At 58.9% G+C, this 17,184-nt stretch overlaps 2 non-coding genes across 2 annotated transcripts; both read right to left on the reverse strand.

Moving 5' to 3' along the window:
- Positions 1–2,822: 2,822 nt before the first annotated feature.
- TRNAM-CAU lies at positions 2,823–2,894 on the reverse strand. The gene has a single exon. It is a non-coding gene; the product is annotated as a tRNA-Met (tRNA).
- Positions 2,895–6,230: 3,336 nt separating this feature from the next.
- TRNAM-CAU lies at positions 6,231–6,302 on the reverse strand. Its single transcript has one exon. It is a non-coding gene; the product is annotated as a tRNA-Met (tRNA).
- Between the last annotated feature and the right edge of the window lie 10,882 nt (positions 6,303–17,184).

Consider the following 17,184-nt stretch of genomic DNA (forward strand, 5'->3'; position numbering starts at 1 on the left):
TGTTAAACCGACAGGCGAATGGAGCTGGCTGCTTATTTTATTATTTTTTTCCAATGGGCAATTCCAGTTTTCTAAAGCGGCCGAACTATTTTTAAGCTCATGAATGATTTAGGGCAGGATCCTGGCTCCCTGGAAGTTAGGCCAAGATGGGACCTTAGCTAACCAGTGAAATCTGCCGTGTTTCGACCACAATCCCCTACCGCTGCATGGTCCCTGGGGCGTTCAGGGTTGTATTTATTAACCTCCCTTTTAAGGACGGGTGGGAGGGTGAGGGGTTGACACACAGATGCCGCGCACCCCCCTAGAGAGCTATGGGGGGGGGGGAAACAAGAGGCGAAACCAAGCGCTCTGGGCATCCAGGTCACTTTCCCCAACTGGGTGGCTTCTTGCTCACCCCTATGGGGGTGCGGAGGAACGGCGGGGGGGGACGGGACAGATGGGGAAGTGAGCCCCAGGTCATGTGGGCATGAGGGGGTGCAGGATTTAGGAGCACAGGGGGGACACATTGCAGCATCAAGTAAATGTGGCAATACAGCTCTTTCACTACAAATTAAACACTGGGGGAGGCAGTGGAGATGGGGGTGTGGGGAGCCTGCGGGGGCCAGGGGCAATGGGGGGTGCACCGAGCCCACCGGGGCATCAAAATACAAGTTTGCCCAGGGCTCCATTTCCCTTAAGACCAGCCCCGATGGAGAAGGTGGCAGAGGGCAACACCTCGGGCAGACAGGATCAAAGTTACCCCTGATGGGCTGAGCCTCGGTTGCCGAAATTGGGTGGGGGCCAAAGGGACCTTTTCTGTTTCCCCCACTCGCAGGATTGGACGTCTCAACCCCCTGCCTCCCAGGGCCGTGTCCCTAAAGGCACCAGGCATCCCCCTTGCCTGGGCCAGTTTTCATTTGTGGACCCTGAAAGGAGTTTTTGAAGGGAAGAGCGGACTTTGGAAATCATAGCTCCCCACAGGTTGAAAGCCGTGGTAACAACAACATTTCGTGGTCCCGTTCAGGGTAGTCTGCAGACCCCCAGGACAAGGCCGCTCTTCCCAATCTAAGGCCGGGTCTACTCGTCAAAGCATCTAGGGTTGCATCCGTGTCTACTCCAGGAGGCCCCTTCCGGTGAAGGAAGCAGCCTGCTCCACCGACATAAGGACTCCACCTCCACGAAAGATGCCAAAACTCTCAAAACCAATTTAATCCTACCTGCCCTGTTTATTTTGAGAAACCGTACCAAAACCATCTCTTGGGCTAAGAGTCTTCAATCCGAAAATACATCCTGAAGGAAAAATCTGTGCCTAAAAGAGAACGTCCTAATGGCTGAGCTGTACGAACCAGAACGGTTACAGAGCTTTTCACGGTAGCAGCCCTGTTACGCAAGGGAGTTGAACTAATACCTCCTTCCGTAAACTCACTCTTTTGGAAGAGGAAATGGGAGATAAGTCGAGGAATAGCCATTGCACTGGTTTAATGCTGCATTAAAAATCGTTACAGACGTTGCAACTCTCGCAGGCTGTCGTGTGAACAGCCCGTGTAGTTAAAGTTCTCAAACGTTTACCTGAGACACATATTTAAAAATGGGTAAACGTGTGTTTACGTACTACAGTGTAATTGTTCAGCGTATAACATGTTATTCTAACCCGGGGGAGGCAACCCATGGCACGTGTGATTTTCACTAGCACTCACACTGCCCGGGTCCTGGCCACCGGTCTGGGGGCTCTGCATTTTAATTTAATTTTAAATGAAGTCTCTTAAACATTTTAAAAACCTTATTTACTTTACATACAACAGTAGTTTAGTTCTATATTATAGACTTATAGAAAGAGACCTTCTGAAAACGTTAAACTGTATGACCGGCACGTGAAACCTTAAATTAAGTGAATAAATGAAGACTCAGCACAGCACTTCTGAAAGGTTGACGACCCCTGGTCTGTCCATTCTTTACGTGGATTTTCCCCTGTCAAAAAATAGAGAAAATAACAAGTTTAAGACATTGTTAAACTGACGACAATCCTCAACCCTTGGTTTCGCAGAGATCAGGGTGGGACAAGACCTACCCACACGTGCTGCAAAAGTTAAGGCTAATAGGTCGAGTTTAAGAAAAGAGCGCTGATAAGGGAGGAAGAGTGAATGTTGATTTGAAATGATGCGTTTCCATGCTAGATATTGATTGTAATGCTGAAACTGGAGAAGGGCCAGCGAAGAGCAACAAAAATGGTTAAAGCTGTAGAACACATGACTTGTGAGGGCAGGTGGGGGGAAAAAACCCAACAAGGTTGGGTTTGTTTAGTCTGGGGAAGAGAAGGCTGCCGGGTGGGGGGGAACATGATGGCAATATACAAGTACATAGAAGGTTGTTAAAAGAAGGGCGGAGAAAAATGGTTCTTTTTAACCTCTGAGGATAGGACAAGAAGCACTTTGCAGCAAGGGAGGTTTAGGTTGGACATTAGGAAGAACTCCCTAACTGTCAGGGCGGTTACGCACTGGAATAAATTGCCCAGGGAGGTTGTGGAATCTCCATCGTTGGGGATTTTTAAGAGCAGGTTGGACAAACCCCTGTCGGGGAAGGTCTAGATAATACTTAGTCCTGTCACAGTGCCGGGGACTGGACTAGCGAAGCGCTGGAGGTCCCTTCCAGTCCTGCGGTTGTATGTGATGGGGGTCCCAGCACTTCTGTCTCCTTAGAGGAGGGGCCGCTCTGTGGCTTTCTCCCTTCGTTGAATCGCTGTGAAAAAGTAAATGCAAGAGACTTGGTTCCTCTTTCCTAGGTGGATAAAGTAAAAGCCGCATGAATTATTTCCAGGGCTACAAGTGGGGGGAAAAAAAGGTAACTAGCAGAGGATGGTTTCGATCCATCGACCTCTGGGTTATGGGCCCAGCACGCTTCCGCTGCGCCACTCTGCTGGGTGGGTTTTTCCAAATCTCACATATTCAGAAGGTTTCTCTTTGCTCTGCCGTGCATGTGAGCCCTGAACTGGTGACAGACAGGAGATCACAAGGGACTTGTACAATCTTTTCAAGCAGGTCCGTTTGCACGGATTCTTTTCAGCTACAAACTAAGGAACTGAAATCTGATCCAATGCAGCTAGTTGCTGTTTGCTTTACATCTAACAATCCGGCAAAAACATCCTGTCCCCCCCTCGCTTTTCTGTGGGCAAGACACATTCAGCTGGCAGAAAACCTCGTGCTGAACGGGAACAAACTGAATCGTTTTTATGTCGTTTACTAGGAAACGTTTAAAACGTGTTTCTTCAGCTCATCTGGCTTGGAACCAACTCTGGCATCCGACAACGGATTCCAAAAGCCGGTTTGCGGCCACGTTTCAATACCTCGCTCAGCGAGAGGGAGCCGAGCATTTCGCAGAGGCCTGTCGATTTTTCCCAAGCCCGTGAAACGCAAACCCAGAGCGTCTGTTAAACCGACAGGCAAATGCAGCTGGCTGCTTATTTTATTTTATTTTTTCCAATGGGCAATTCCAGTTTTCTAAAGCGGCCGTACTATTTTTAAGCTCGCGAATGATTTAGGGCAGGATCCTGGCTCCCTGGAAGTTAGGCCAAGATGGGACCTTAGCTAACCAGTGAAATCTGCCGTGTTTCGACCACAATCCCCTACCGCTGCATGGTCCCTGGGGTGTTCAGGGTTGTATTTATTAACCTCCCTTTTAAGGACGGGTGGGAGGGTGAGGGGTTGATGCACAGATGCCGCGCACCCCCGTAGAGAGCTACGGGGGGCGGGGGGGAAACAAGAGGCGAAACCAAGCGCTCTGGGCATCCAGGTCGTTTCCCCAACTGGGTGGCTTCTTGCTCACCCCTATGGGGTGCAGAGGAATGTGGGGGGGACGGGACGGACGGGGAAGCGAGCCCCAGGTCATGTGGGCATGGGGGGTTGCAGGGTTTAGGAGCACAGGAGGGGACACATTGCAGCACCAAGTAAGTGTGGCAATACAGCTCTTTCACTACAAATTAAACACTGGGGGAGGCAGTGGAGATGGGGGTGTGGGGAACCTGGGGGGGCCAGGGGCAATGGGGGGGCACCGAGCCCGCCGGGGCATCAAAATACAAGTTTGCCCAGGGCTCCATTTCCCCTAAGACCACCCCCGGTTGAGAAGGTGGCAGAGGGCAACACCTCGGGTAGACAGGATCAAAGTTACCCCTGATGGGCTGAGCCTCGGTTGCCAAAATTGGGTGGGGGCCAAAGGGACCTTTTCTGTTTCCCCCACTCGCAGGATTGGACGTCTCAACCCCCTGCCTCCCAGGGCCGTGTCCCTAAAGGCACCAGGCATCCCCCTTGCCTTGGCCAGTTTTCATTTGCGGACCCTGAAAGGAGTTTTTGAAGGGAGGGGCGGACCCCTTTGGAAATCATAGCTCCCCACAGGTTGAAAGCCATGGTAATGACAACGTTTTGTGGACCCCTTCAGGCTAGTCTGTAGACCCCCAGGACAAGGCCGCTCTTCCCAATCTAAGGCCGGGTCTACTTGTCAAAGCATCTAGGATTGCATCCGTGTCTACTCCAGGAGGCCGCTTCCGGAGAAGGACGCAGCCTGCTCCACCGACATAAGGACTCCACCTCCACGAAAGACGCCAAAGCTCTCAAAACCAATTTAATCCTACCCCCCCCCCGTTTATTTTGAGAAACCGTACCAAAACCATCGCTTGGGCTAAGAGTCTTCAATCCAAAAATACATCCTGAAGGAAAAATCCGTGCCTAAAAGAGAACGTCCTAATGAGCCGTACTAACCAGAACGGTTACAGAGCTTTTCACGGTAGCAGCCCTGTTACACAAGGGAGTTGAACTGATACCTCCTTCCGTAAACGCACTCTTTTGGAAGAGGAAATGGGAGATAAGTCAAGGAATAGCCATTGCACTGGTTTAATGCTGCATTAAAAATCGTTACCGATGTTGCAACTCTCGCAGGCTGTCGTGTGAACAGCCCGTGTAGTTAAAGTTCTCAAATGTTTACCTGAGACACATATTTAAAAATGGCTAAACGTGCGTTTACGTACTACAGTGTAATTGTTCAGCGTATAACATGTTATTCTAACCCGGGGGAGGCAACCCATGGCACGTGTGATTTTCACTGGCACTCACACTGCCCGGGTCCTGGCCACCGGTCTGGGGGGCTCTGCATTTTAATTTAATTTTAAATGAAGTCTCTTAAACATTTTAAAAACCTTATTTACTTTACATACAACAGTAGTTTAGTTCTATATTATAGACTTATAGAAAGAGACCTTCTGAAAACGTTAAACTGTATGACCGGCACGTGAAACCTTAAATTACAGTGAATAAATGAAGACTCAGCACAGCACTTCTGAAAGGTTGATGACCCCTGGTCTGTCCATTCTTTACGTGGATTTTCCCCTGTCAAAAAATAGAGAAAATAACAAGTTTAAGACATTGTTAAACTGACGACAATCCTTAACCCTTGGTTTCGCAGAAGTCAGGGTGGGACAAGACCTACCCACACGTGCTGCAAAAGTTAAGGCTAATAGGTCGAGTTTAAGAAAAGAGCGCTGATAAGGGAGGAAGAGTGAATGTTGATTTGAAATGACGCGTTTCCATGCTAGATATTGATTGTAATGCTGAAACTGGAGAAGGGCCAGCGAAGAGCAACAAAAATGGTTAAAGCTGTAGAACACATGACTTGTGAGGGCAGGTGGGGGGAAAAAAACCAACAACGTTGGGTTTGTTTAGTCTGGGGAAGAGAAGGCTGCCGGGTGGGGGGGGAACATGATGGCAATATACAAGTACATAGAAGGTTGTTCAAAGAAGGGCGGAGAAAAATGGTTCTTTTTAACCTCTGAGGATAGGACAAGAAGCACTTTGCAGCAAGGGAGGTTTAGGTTGGACATTAGGAAGAACTCCCTAACTGTCAGGGCGGTTACGCACTGGAATAAATTGCCCAGGGAGGATGTGGAATCTCCATCATAGGAGTTTTTAAGAGCAGGTTGGACAAACCCCTGTCGGGGAAGGTCTAGATAATACTTAGTCCTGTCACAGTGCCAGGGACTGGACTAGCTGAGCGCTGGAGGTCCCTTCCAGTCCTGCGGTTGTATGTGATGGGGGTCCCAGCACTTCTGTCTCCTTAGAGGAGGGGCCGCTCTGGGGCTTTCTCCCTTTGTTGAATCGCTGTGAAAAAGTAAATGCAAGAGACTTGGTTCCTCTTTCCTAGGTGGATAAAGTAAAAGCCGCATGAATTATTTCCAGGGCTACACGTGTGGGGGGGGGGAAAATGGTAACTAGCAGAGGATGGTTTCGATCCATCGACCTCTGGGTTATGGGCCCAGCACGCTTCCGCTGCGCCACTCTGCTGGGTGAGGCTTTTTTTCAAATCTGACGTGTTCAGAAGGTTCCTCTTTGCTCTGCCGTGCATGTGAGCCCTGAACTGGTGACAGACAGGAGATCACAAGGGACTTGTACAATCTTTTCAAGCAGGTCATTTTGCACGGATTCTTTTCAGCTACAAACTAAGGAACTGAAATCCGCTCCGATTGCAGCCAATTGCTGTTTGCTTCAGGCTAACAAACATCCTATCCCCCCCTCGCTTTTCTGTGGGCAAGACACATTCAGCTGGCTGAAAACCTTGTGCTGAACGGGAACGAAGCGTGAATCGTTTTTATGTCGTTTATTAGGAAACATTTAAAACGTGTTTCTTCAGCTCATCTGGGTTGGAACCAACTCTGGCTTCCGACAACGGATTCCAAAAGCCGGTTTGCGGCCAAGTGTCAATACCTCGCTCAGCGAGAGAGCGCTGAGCGTTTTACATAGGCCTGTCGATTTTTCCAGAGCCAGTTTTGTTCCGTGAAATGCAATCCCAGAGCGTCCAAAGGGAGTTCACTGATTATTGGATATTTTTCCAATGGGCAATTCCACTTTTCTAAAGCAGCTGAACTATTTTAAGCTCGTGAATGATTTCGGGCAAGCTCCTGGTTCCCTGGAATTTAGGCCAAGATGGGACCTTAGCTAACTGGTGAAATCTGCCGTGTTTCGACCACAATCCGCTACCAGTGTGTGGTCCCTGGGTGTTCAGGGTTGTATTTATTAGCTCTCTTTTCTGAAAAACTGTATTGAAAAGCATCAAGGTGCACAGTGCCCATGGGGAGTTTCCATTCTAGGTGTTGATTGCAATAGCAATGTAATAGTGAAAAAGAAGAAAACGTCTCTCTCATTCATGCAATAAAGCTAGTGATGGGGAGTTCTCAGACTTGAAAGCAAATTTAAACGTCTGTGGAAACAAAGGAGAAGCGGTGCGGGGGGAGAGGACGAGAGGTAGTCAATTATTATTTTTTGGTCAAGGTTCAGATTGCTTGGTCAAGGTCCAGAATCCAGAGAAACCTCTTCCGCAACGCAAGTGTCCCTGTTCCACAAACACACACAAAGCTGTGTCTTAGTAACACACCCCGGGGCCTACTGTTTAGATTTCTAGCGCATGACATGACAAATAAAATCAAAGCACGGCCACCTTTCAGACGTGCTGTGCTGAGTCTTCATTTATTCACTCTGCTTTAAGGTTTTACGTGCCCAGTAATACAATTTAACGCTTTTAGAAGGTCTCTTTCTATAAGGCTATAATATAGAGCTAAACTATGGTTGTATGTAAAGTAAATAAGGTTTTTAAAATGATTAAGAAGCTTCATTTAAAATTAAATTAAAATGCAGAGCCCCTCCGGACCAGTGGCCAGGACCCAGGCAGTGTGAGTGCCACTGAAAATCCTCTCCTGTGCCACGTCATAGGTTGCCCACCCCTGGTCTAACGTAAAAATAACCTCCAAGCAAGATGTAATTAATCCAGGGGTAGGCAACCTATGGTGCGTGTACCAACGGCGGCAGGCGAGCTGATTTTCAGTGGCACTCACACTGCCCAGGTCCTGGCCTCCAGTCCAGGGGGCTCTGCATTTTAATTTAATTTTAAATGAAGCCTCTTAAACATTTACAAAAACTTGTTTCCTTTACATACAACGGTAGTTTAGTTCTATATTACAGACTTATAGAAAGAGACCTTCTAAAGAGGTTAAAATGTATGACTGGCACACGAAACCTTAAATTAGAGTGAATAAACGAAGACTCGGCACACCGCTTCTGAAAGGCTGCCGACCCCTGATGTAATCAATGACATCTAAAGCCATGTCTACACAGGCTGCTGTTTACTCCAGCGCTTTGGTTGGTGTAACTAGGGTGACCAGACAGCAAGTGTGAAAAATTGGGACGGGGGTGGGAGGGTAATAGGAGGCTATAGAAGAAAAAGCTCCCAAAATCGGGACGGTCCCTATGGAATCGGGACATTTGGTCACCCTAGGTGTAACTTACGTCATGCAGAGGGGGGGTTTCCACACCCCTGAGTGAGCTAAATTATACCGACAAAAGTGCTGGTGTAGACACGGCTTGAGCTTTGGAGCAAGGACGTAGAAAAAAAAGAAAATGTCAACTTGACACTTCCAGGCAACTGTTTTCAGACTTGAATTTAACTTGGCATTGGCAAAGGGTATTCAGATTGGTTGTGACAAACGAGCGAAACATTTTCAGGCCTTTGGTAGGGTGACCAGATGGCAAGGGTGAAAAATCAGGACAGGGCGTGGGGGGTAAGAGACGTCTCTATAAGAAAAAGCCCCAGATATCGGGACGGTCCCTATAAAATCAGGACATCTGGTCACCCTAAACTTTGCTTTACGATTCAAGTCTTTCTAATAACAAACATTCCCTCCCCCCAGCCCCATGTGTTAAAACTGGGGCATCTAGGGGGACCAGATGGCCTGATTTTATAGGGACCGTCCCGATTTTGGGGTCTTTTTCTTATATAGACTCCTATTACCCCCCACACCCCTGTGCTGAATTTCCACATTTGGGGTCTGGTCACCCCATGGCCAGGTCCTCTGCGGGACAAAGGCCTTGAAATTTGGAGTGGGGTCAGCGGAGCCAAGACAGCCTCCCATTGCTCCCCCCCTCACTCTCCCACTGCAGCCTCCCCCTGCCGCCTCTCCCCCCCTCAGACACCCCCAGTTTCTGCAAGCAGCCCCCCCCAATCCCATTGCATCCCGGTCTGATCCTGCAGGCTGCGGGGGGGGCGGTTCCCAGCCAGCCCAGAGCTGGGTTCCCTGCGTGTCCCAAACCCCCTGCGTGGGACCCGGGGGCGGGGGCGGGGGCGGGGCCAGGTCCGGGGAGGAGCCGCCCCTTCCTGCCCCCCCTGGCCCGGCCCCCGCTCTTTGCACCGGCAGCGGGGCCATGGCCGGGGCCGGGAGCGCAGCGCGGGGGCTGCTCCAGCCCTGCAGCCCGCGGGGCAGCGCGGTGGGGCCCGGGGACGCGCGTGGGCCGGGGACACGCGTGGTGCGGACACGCGGGGAGGGGCCCGGAGCGCGGCTCGGCTGCGGAGCTCGGAGCCCAGGCGGGGCCCGGGAGGGGGGCAGCCTGCGGGGCTGGGGGGTCAGAGCGGGGCTGGGGGGGGTCGTGGGGCGGTTGGGGGGCAAGGCTGGTGGTTTGCGGGTATCAGTGGGGGGGCAAAGCAGGGAGATTGGAGGAAAAGCGGGGAGTTTGGGGGTGTCAGTGGGGGGAAGAGGGAGGTGTTGGGTATCACTGGGGGGACAAGCGGGGAGTTGGGGGGTGTCGGGGGGGACATGTGAGGAGTTTCAGGGTGTAAGTGGGGGGGAAGAGCAGGGAGTTTGGGGGTGTCCATGGGGGATCAGAGCTGGGGTTTGGGGGATATTCAGTTGGGGGGCTCCATGTTCACATCTGGCGCTTGGGGTCTGTGGGGGGGGGCAGTGTCTGAAGTTGGTTGCTTAGGATTTGGATGGAGTCAGCCAATACCCAAAGCTGGGGGCTTGGGGGGGCAGGGGGCTGCACCCCGTCCCTTCCCCGGGGGGTTCTGTGTTTTCTCGGGAAAACCTGCCCCCCCTTCACCATCAGCTCCCACATCGTCCTGGCTGAGACTGAACTAGACCTGGGGGGGAAGTCTCTGTGGGTCCTGGGGGCTCTGCAGGGTGGGGGGGACCCTGAAATCTGGCAGCTGGGGGGGTTTGCAGCGGTTTGTAACCCCCTCCTGCCTCTTCCAGGCCCCCCCAGCAGAGCGTCCGGCCCCCCTGCGAGCCCAGGGAGAAGCCGCCGAAGCCGAGGGGCAGCGGCTAAGCGAGGAGCTGCTGGTAGGTGCCCAGGGCCCCCCACCCCTGGGGTTTGCCGGGGGTCCCAGAGCCCCGAGTGCCGGTGAATGCAGGGCCCAACCTGCCGGCCTCAGCCGGGGACCCACCCCCCGGGAGCCCAGGGAGAGGCGGGGCCAGACGTGGGGGGGCGCGATGGCCTTAGGGGGCAGGGGGCTGCTGGGCAGGAGAGGGTCTGACACGGGGGGGGGGTGATGCCCTTAGGGGGCAGGGGGCTGCTGGGCAGGAGAGGGTCAGTCATGGGGGGGGTGATGCCCTTAGGGGGCAGGAGGCTGGTGGACAGGAGAGGGTCTGACATGGGGTGGCGCGATGGCCTTAGGGGGCAGGGGGCTGCTGGGCGGGAAAGGGTCAGTCATGGGGGGGGTGATGCCCTTAGGGGGCAGGAGGCTGGTGGACAGGAGAGGGTCTGACATGGGGGAGGGTGATGCCCTTAGGGGGCAGGAGGCTGCTGGGCAGGAAAGAGTCAAACGGGGGAGTGCGATGCCCTTAGGGGGCAGGGGGCTGCTGGGCAGGAGAGGGTCTGACATGAGGGGGCGCGATGCCCTTAGGGGGCAGGGGGCTGCCAGGTGGGAGAGGTTGGACATGGGGGGGGCGCGATGCCCTTAGGGAGCAGGAGGCTGCTGGACAGGGGAGGGTCCAACACGGGGGGCGCGATGCCCTTAGGGGGCAGGAGGTTTCTGGGTGGGAGAGGGTCAGACACAGGGGGTGGCGATGCCCTTAGGGGGCAGGAGGCTGCTGGGCAGGAGAGGGTCCGACACGGGGGGGTGATGCCCTTAGGGGGCAGGGGGCTGCTGGGCGGGAGAGGGTCCAACATGGGGGGATGATGCCCTTAGGGGGCAGGAAGCTGCTGGGCAGGAGAGGGTCCGACACGGGGGGTGCGATGTCCTTAAGGGGCAGGGGGCTGCTGGGCGGGAGAGGGTCAGACACGGGGTGTGCGATGCCCTTAGGGGGCAGGGGGTGCTGGGCAGGAGAGGGTCCGACGTGGGGGTTTGATGCCCTTAGGGGGCAGGGAGCTGCCGGGCAGGAGAGGGTCCGACACGGGTGGGGGCGCGATGCCCTTAGGGGGCAGGAGGCTGCCGGGCAGGAGAGGGTCTGACACGGGGGGGGGAGGATGCCCCTAGGGGGCAGGGGGCTGCTAGGCAGGAGAGGGTCGGACACGGGGGGGTGATGCCCTTAGGGGGCAGGGGGCTGCTGGGTAGGAGAGGGTCCAACACGGGGGTGGCGCGATGCCCTTAGGGGGCAGGAGGCTGCTGGGCAGGAGAAGGTCCGACATGGGGGGTGCGATGCCCTTACGGGGCAGGGGGCTGCTGGGCAGGAGAAGGTCCGACATGGGGGGTGCGATGCCCTTACGGGGCAGTGGGCTGCTGGGCAGGAGAAGGTCCGACATGGGGGGGGTGATGCCCTTAGGGGGCTGGGGGCTGCTGGGCAGGAGAGGGTCTGACACGGGGGTGCGATGCTCTTAGGGGGCAGGGGGCTGCTGGGCAGGAGAGGGTCAGACACGGGGGGGGTGATGCTCTTAGGGGGCAGGGGGCTGCCGGGCAGGAGAGGGTCAGACACAGGGGGTGGCGATGCTCTTAGGGGGCAGGGGGCTGCTGGGCAGGAGAGGGTCCCACACAGAGGGGGTGATGCCCTTATGTGGCAGGGGGCTGCCGGGCGGGAGAGGGTCAGACACGGGGGGGGTGATGCCCTTAGGGGGCAGGGAGCTGCTGGGCAGGAGAGGGTCAGACACAGGGGGGTGATGCGCTTAGGGGGCAGGGAGCTGCTGGGCAGGAGAGGGTCAGACACGGGGGGTGATGCTCTCAGGGGACAGGAGGCTGCCGGGCAGGAGAGGGTCCGACGTGGGGGTTTGATGCCCTTAGGGGGCAGGGAGCTGCCGGGCAGGAGAGGGTCCGACACGGGTGGGGGCGCGATGCCCTTAGGGGGCAGGAGGCTGCCGGGCAGGAGAGGGTCTGACACGGGAGGGGGAGGATGCCCCTGGGGGCAGGGGGCTGCCGGGCAGGAGAGGGTCGGACATGGGGGGGTGATGCCCTTAGGGGGAAGGGGGCTGGTGAACAGGAGAGGGTCCGACACGGGGGGTGCGATGCTCTTAGGGGGCAGGGGGCTGCTGGGCAGGAGAGGGTCCGACACGGGGGTGGCGCGATGCCCTTAGGGGGCAGGAGGCTGCTGGGCAGGAGAAGGTCCGACATGGGGGGTGCGATGCCCTTAGGGGGCAGGGGGCTGCTGGGCAGGAGAAGGTCCGACATGGGGGGTGCGATGCCCTTAGGGGGCAGGGGGCTGCTGGGCAGGAGAAGGTCCGACATGGGGGGTGCGATGCCCTTAGGGGGCAGGGGCTGCTGGGCAGGAGAAGGTCCGACATGGGGGGGGTGATGCCCTTAGGGGGCTGGGGGCTGCTCGGCAGGAGAGGGTCTGACACGGGGGTGACGATGCTCTTAGGGGGAAGGGGGCTGCTGGGCAGGAGAGGGTCAGACACGGGGGGGGTGATGCTCTTAGGGGGCAGGGGGCTGCTGGGCAGGAGAGGGTCCCACACAGAGGAGGTGATGCCCTTATGTGGCAGGGGGCTGCTGGGCGGGAGAGGGTCAGACACGGGGGGGGTGATGCCCTTAGGGGGCAGGGAGCTGCCGGGCGGGAGAGGGTCAGACACAGGGGGGTGATGCGCTTAGGGGGCAGGGGGCTGCTGGGCAGGAAAGGGTCAGACATGGGGGGGTGATGCTCTTAGGGGGCAGGGGGCTGCTGGGCAGGAGAGGGTCCGACATGGGGATGCGATGCTCTTAGGGGGAAGGGGGCTGCTGGGCAGGAGATGGTCTGACACGGGGGGTGATGCTCTTAGGGGGCAGGGGCTGCTGGGTAGGAGAGGGTCCGACAAGGGGGGAGTGTCCGATGCTCTTAGGGGGCAGGGGGCTGCTGCGCAGGAGAGGGTCCGACAAGGGGGGGTGTCCGATGCTCTTAGGGGGCAGGGGGCTGCTGGGCAGGAGAGGGTCTGACATGGGGGGTTCGATGTCCTTAGGGGGCAGGGGGCTGCCGGGCGGGAGAGGGTCAGACATGGGGGGGTGATGCCCTTAGGGAGCAGGGGGCTGCTGGGTGGGAGAGGGTCAGACACAGGGGGGTGATGCCCTTACGAGGCAGGGGGCTGCCGAGCGGGAGAGGGTCAGACACAGGGTGGGGCACGATTCCCTTAGGGGGCAGGGGGCTGCTGGGCAGGAGAGGGTCAGACACAGGGTGGGGCACGATTCCCTTAGGGGGCAGGGGGCTTCTGGGCAGGAGAGGGTCCGACACGGGGGGGTGATGCTCTTAGGGGGCAGGGGGCTGCTGGGCAGGAGAGGGTCCGACATGGGGGTGCGATGCTCTTATGGGGCAGGGGCTGCTGGGCAGGAGAGGGTCCGACACGGGGGGGTGATGCTCTTAGGGGGCAGGGGGCTGCTGGGCAGGAGAGGGTCCAACATAGGGGGTGCGATACTCTTAGGGGGCAGGGGGCTGCTGGGGAGGAGAGGGTCCCACACAGGGGGAGTGATGCTCTTAGGGGGCAAGGGGCTGCCGGGCGGGAGAGGGTCAGACACGGGGGGGGGGTGATGCCCTTAGGGGGCAGGGAGCTGCTGGGTAGGAGAGGGTCCGACATGGGGGGATGATGCCCTGAGGGGGTAGGGGGCTGGTGGGCAGGAGAGGGTCCGACATGGGGGTGCGATGCCCTTAGGGGGCAGGGGGCTGCCGGGCAGGAGAGGGTCCGACACGGGGGGGTGATGCTCTTAGGGGGCAGGGGGCTGCTGGGCAGGAGAGGGTCCGACATGGGGGGATGATGCTCTTATGGGGCAGGGGGCTGCCGGGCAGGAGAGGGTCTGACATGGGGGGGGTGCGATGCTCTTAGGGGGCAGGGGGCTGCTGGGCAGGAGAGGGTCCGACATGGGGGGATGATGCCCTGAGGGGGCAGGGGGCTGCCGGGCAGGAGAGGGTCCGACACGGGGGGGCGATGCTCTTAGGGGGCAGGGGGCTGCTGGGCAGGAGAGGGTCCGACATGGGGGGGCGATGCTCTTAGCGGGCAGGGGGCTGCCAGGCAGGAGAGGGTCCGACACGGGGGGGCGATGCTCTTAGGGGGCAGGGGGCTGCTGGGCAGGAGAGGGTCCGACACGGGGGGGTGATGCCCTTAGGGGGCAGGGGGCTGCTGGGCAGGAGAGGGTCCGACACGGGGGGGCGATGCTCTTAGGGGGCAGGGGGCTGCTGGGCAGGAGAGGGTCCGACACGGGGGGGCGATGCTCTTAGGGGGCAGGGGGCTGCTGGGCAGGAGAGGGTCCGACACGGGGGGGCGATGCTCTTAGGGGGCAGGGGGCTGCCGGGCAGGAGAGGGTCTGACACGGGGGGGGCGATGCTCTTAGGGGGCAGGGGGCTGCCGGGCAGGAGAGGGTCCGACACGGGGGGGTGATGCCCTTAGGGGGCAGGGGGCTGCCGGGCAGGAGAGGGTCCGACACGGGGGGGCGATGCCCTTAGGGGGCAGGGGGCTGCTGGGCAGGAGAGGGTCCGACACGGGGGGGCGATGCTCTTAGGGGGCAGGGGGCTGCTGGGCAGGAGAGGGTCCGACACGGGGGGGTGATGCTCTTAGGGGGCAGGGGGCTGCCGGGCAGGAGAGGGTCCGACACGGGGGGGCGATGCTCTTAGGGGGCAGGGGGCTGCTGGGCAGGAGAGGGTCCGACACGGGGGGTGATGCTCTTAGGGGGCAGGGGGCTGCCGGGCAGGAGAGGGTCCGACACGGGGGGGGCGATGCCCTTAGGGGGCAGGGGGCTGCCGGGCAGGAGAGGGTCTGACACGGGGGCGCGATGCCCTTAGGGGGCAGGGGGCTGCTGGGCAGGAGAGGGTCCGACACGGGGGGGTGATGCCCTTAGGGGGCAGGGGGCTGCTGGGCAGGAGAGGGTCCGACACGGGGGGGTGATGCCCTTAGGGGGCAGGGGGCTGCTGGGCAGGAGAGGGTCCGACACGGGGGGGCGATGCTCTTAGGGGGCAGGGGGCTGCTGGGCAGGAGAGGGTCCGACACGGGGGGGCGATGCTCTTAGGGGGCAGGGGGCTGCCGGGCAGGAGAGGGTCCGACATGGGGGTGCGATGCCCTTAGGGGGCAGGGGGCTGCTGGGCAGGAGAGGGTCCGACACGGGGGTGCGATGCCCTTAGGGGGCAGGGGGCTGCCGGGCAGGAGAGGGTCCGGCTGTATGAGCCCAGAGCCCCTGCCCACGGGCTGGCTGGACGTCGCAGTGACCAGGGGGATGGGGGGGAAGGAGATGAACTGGGGGCTGCAGAGATGGAGGGTTTGGCTCGGTGCAGGTTGATGAGATTTTGGGGAGAACAGTCCCCCCCCGTGAGCCGTGTCCCGCTCACCCCGGCCCTGACCCCCCTCCCCTCCAGGGGTGAATGACCCCACGTCCCCCCGCACAGGAGGTCCCGCAGCGGGGAGGAAATCCCGCACCCGCCGGGCGGTGCCTTTCCGGGTCTCCCCGCTGCCCAGCCGCCCTCGCCCTGTGGCTGCAGGAGCAGGGGGCAGCCGAGAGGCGGCAGATCGGCTGGGAGTGGCGGGAGCTGCGAGGGTTTCTGGAGGAGCAGGAGCAGCGGCTGCTGGCCCGGCTGCAGGAGCTGGAGAGAGCCATCGTCCGGAGAAGGGACAGAGACGGAGACGGGCAAACTGCAGCCGCCCACGGGACCGTCCTGCTCGGCCCCCCGAGCGCCTGGCCCCGGCCCCTCCCCCGCTGCCCCCCCTCTCCCGCAGCCTCAGCTCGCTCGCCCCACGGCTGCGTGGGGGTGGCTCCAGGCAGCGCGGTAAGGGGGCAGGGAGCAGGGGGGGAGGGTTGGAAAGAGGGCAGGGGAGTTTGGGGTGGTGGTCGGGGGCAGGGGAGTTGCGGGGAAACAGGGTGTTGAATGGGGGCAGGGGTCCTGGGGGGGCAGTCAGGAAGGAGGGGGGGTTGGATGGGGCAGGGGAGTTCGGGGTGGTGGTCAGAGGGCAGGGGTGAGGACAGGGCTCGGGGTGGTTGGGGTGGGAACAGGGGGTTGAGTGGGGGCAAGGGTCCTGGGGGGGCAGTCAGGAAGGACGGGGGTTGGATGGGGCGACGGGGGACAGTCAGGGGCAGGGGTTCTGGGGGTGATGAGGGGACAGGGAGAAGGGGTGGTTAGATGGGGCAGGGGTCCTGGGGGGCCATCAGGAATGACAGGAGGGGTAGGATGGGGCGGCAGCGGTCCCAGCGGGGCAGTCAGGAATGAGAGGAGGGGTTGGATGGGGCGGCGGGGCTGTGAGCTCCTGGGGGCAGTAAGGGGGCAGGGAGCAAGGGGGGCTTGGATAGAGGGCAAGGGAGTTTGGGGTGGTGGCCAGAGGGCGGGGGTGTGGACGGTGGTCGGGGGGGGGAACAGGGTGTTGAATGGGGACAGGGGTCCTGGGGGGGAGGGGGCAGTCAGGAAGGAGGAGGGGTTGGATGGGGCGGCAGGGGTCTGGGGGCAGTCAGGGGACAGGGAGCCGGGGGGTGTGGATGGGGCAGGGGTCCGGGGGCGGCAGATAGGAGGTGCGGGCCAGGCCACGACACCCTCCCCTAACCAGCCCTCTATACAATTTACAAAACTGGCCCCTGCTGTCTGCACAAGAGCCTGAGTGTCTGCAATTCCCCTAAACCCCAGAGGCTCCCCTGGCGATTCCCCTGCAGAGCAGGAGGCTCCCCCAGCCTGGGACACGTCCTCTGACGGCCTCATCTTTCTCTCCCTCTCTAGGGCGCCGGGAGCTGTGGGGGCAGGTGAGTGCTGGGCTCCGTCTCGCTCCCCTCGTGGTGCGATAGGGCTGAATTCGGCGCTGGGCCCTGCCCCTGCCGTGCGACCCGCCAGCTCCGAGCCTGGGATTCTGCCTCCTCTCGGACAGCTGATACGGTCCCCCCAGGGCTGTCAGACGTGGGCCAGGGGCCAGGCCGGGCCTGGCTGACGTATTCACGTGGCCACCTCATGTGTTCAGGGTGTGCAGAATCTCAGCTTTCCATTTATATTTTTTAAAGTAAGTTTCTAGCCCTCCTGGTTGCAAAGAAACCCTCCCCGATGGACACGGG

Source organism: Gopherus evgoodei, unplaced genomic scaffold (genome assembly GCF_007399415.2).
Source record: "Gopherus evgoodei ecotype Sinaloan lineage unplaced genomic scaffold, rGopEvg1_v1.p scaffold_94_arrow_ctg1, whole genome shotgun sequence".
Lineage (NCBI taxonomy): Eukaryota > Metazoa > Chordata > Testudines > Testudinidae > Gopherus > Gopherus evgoodei.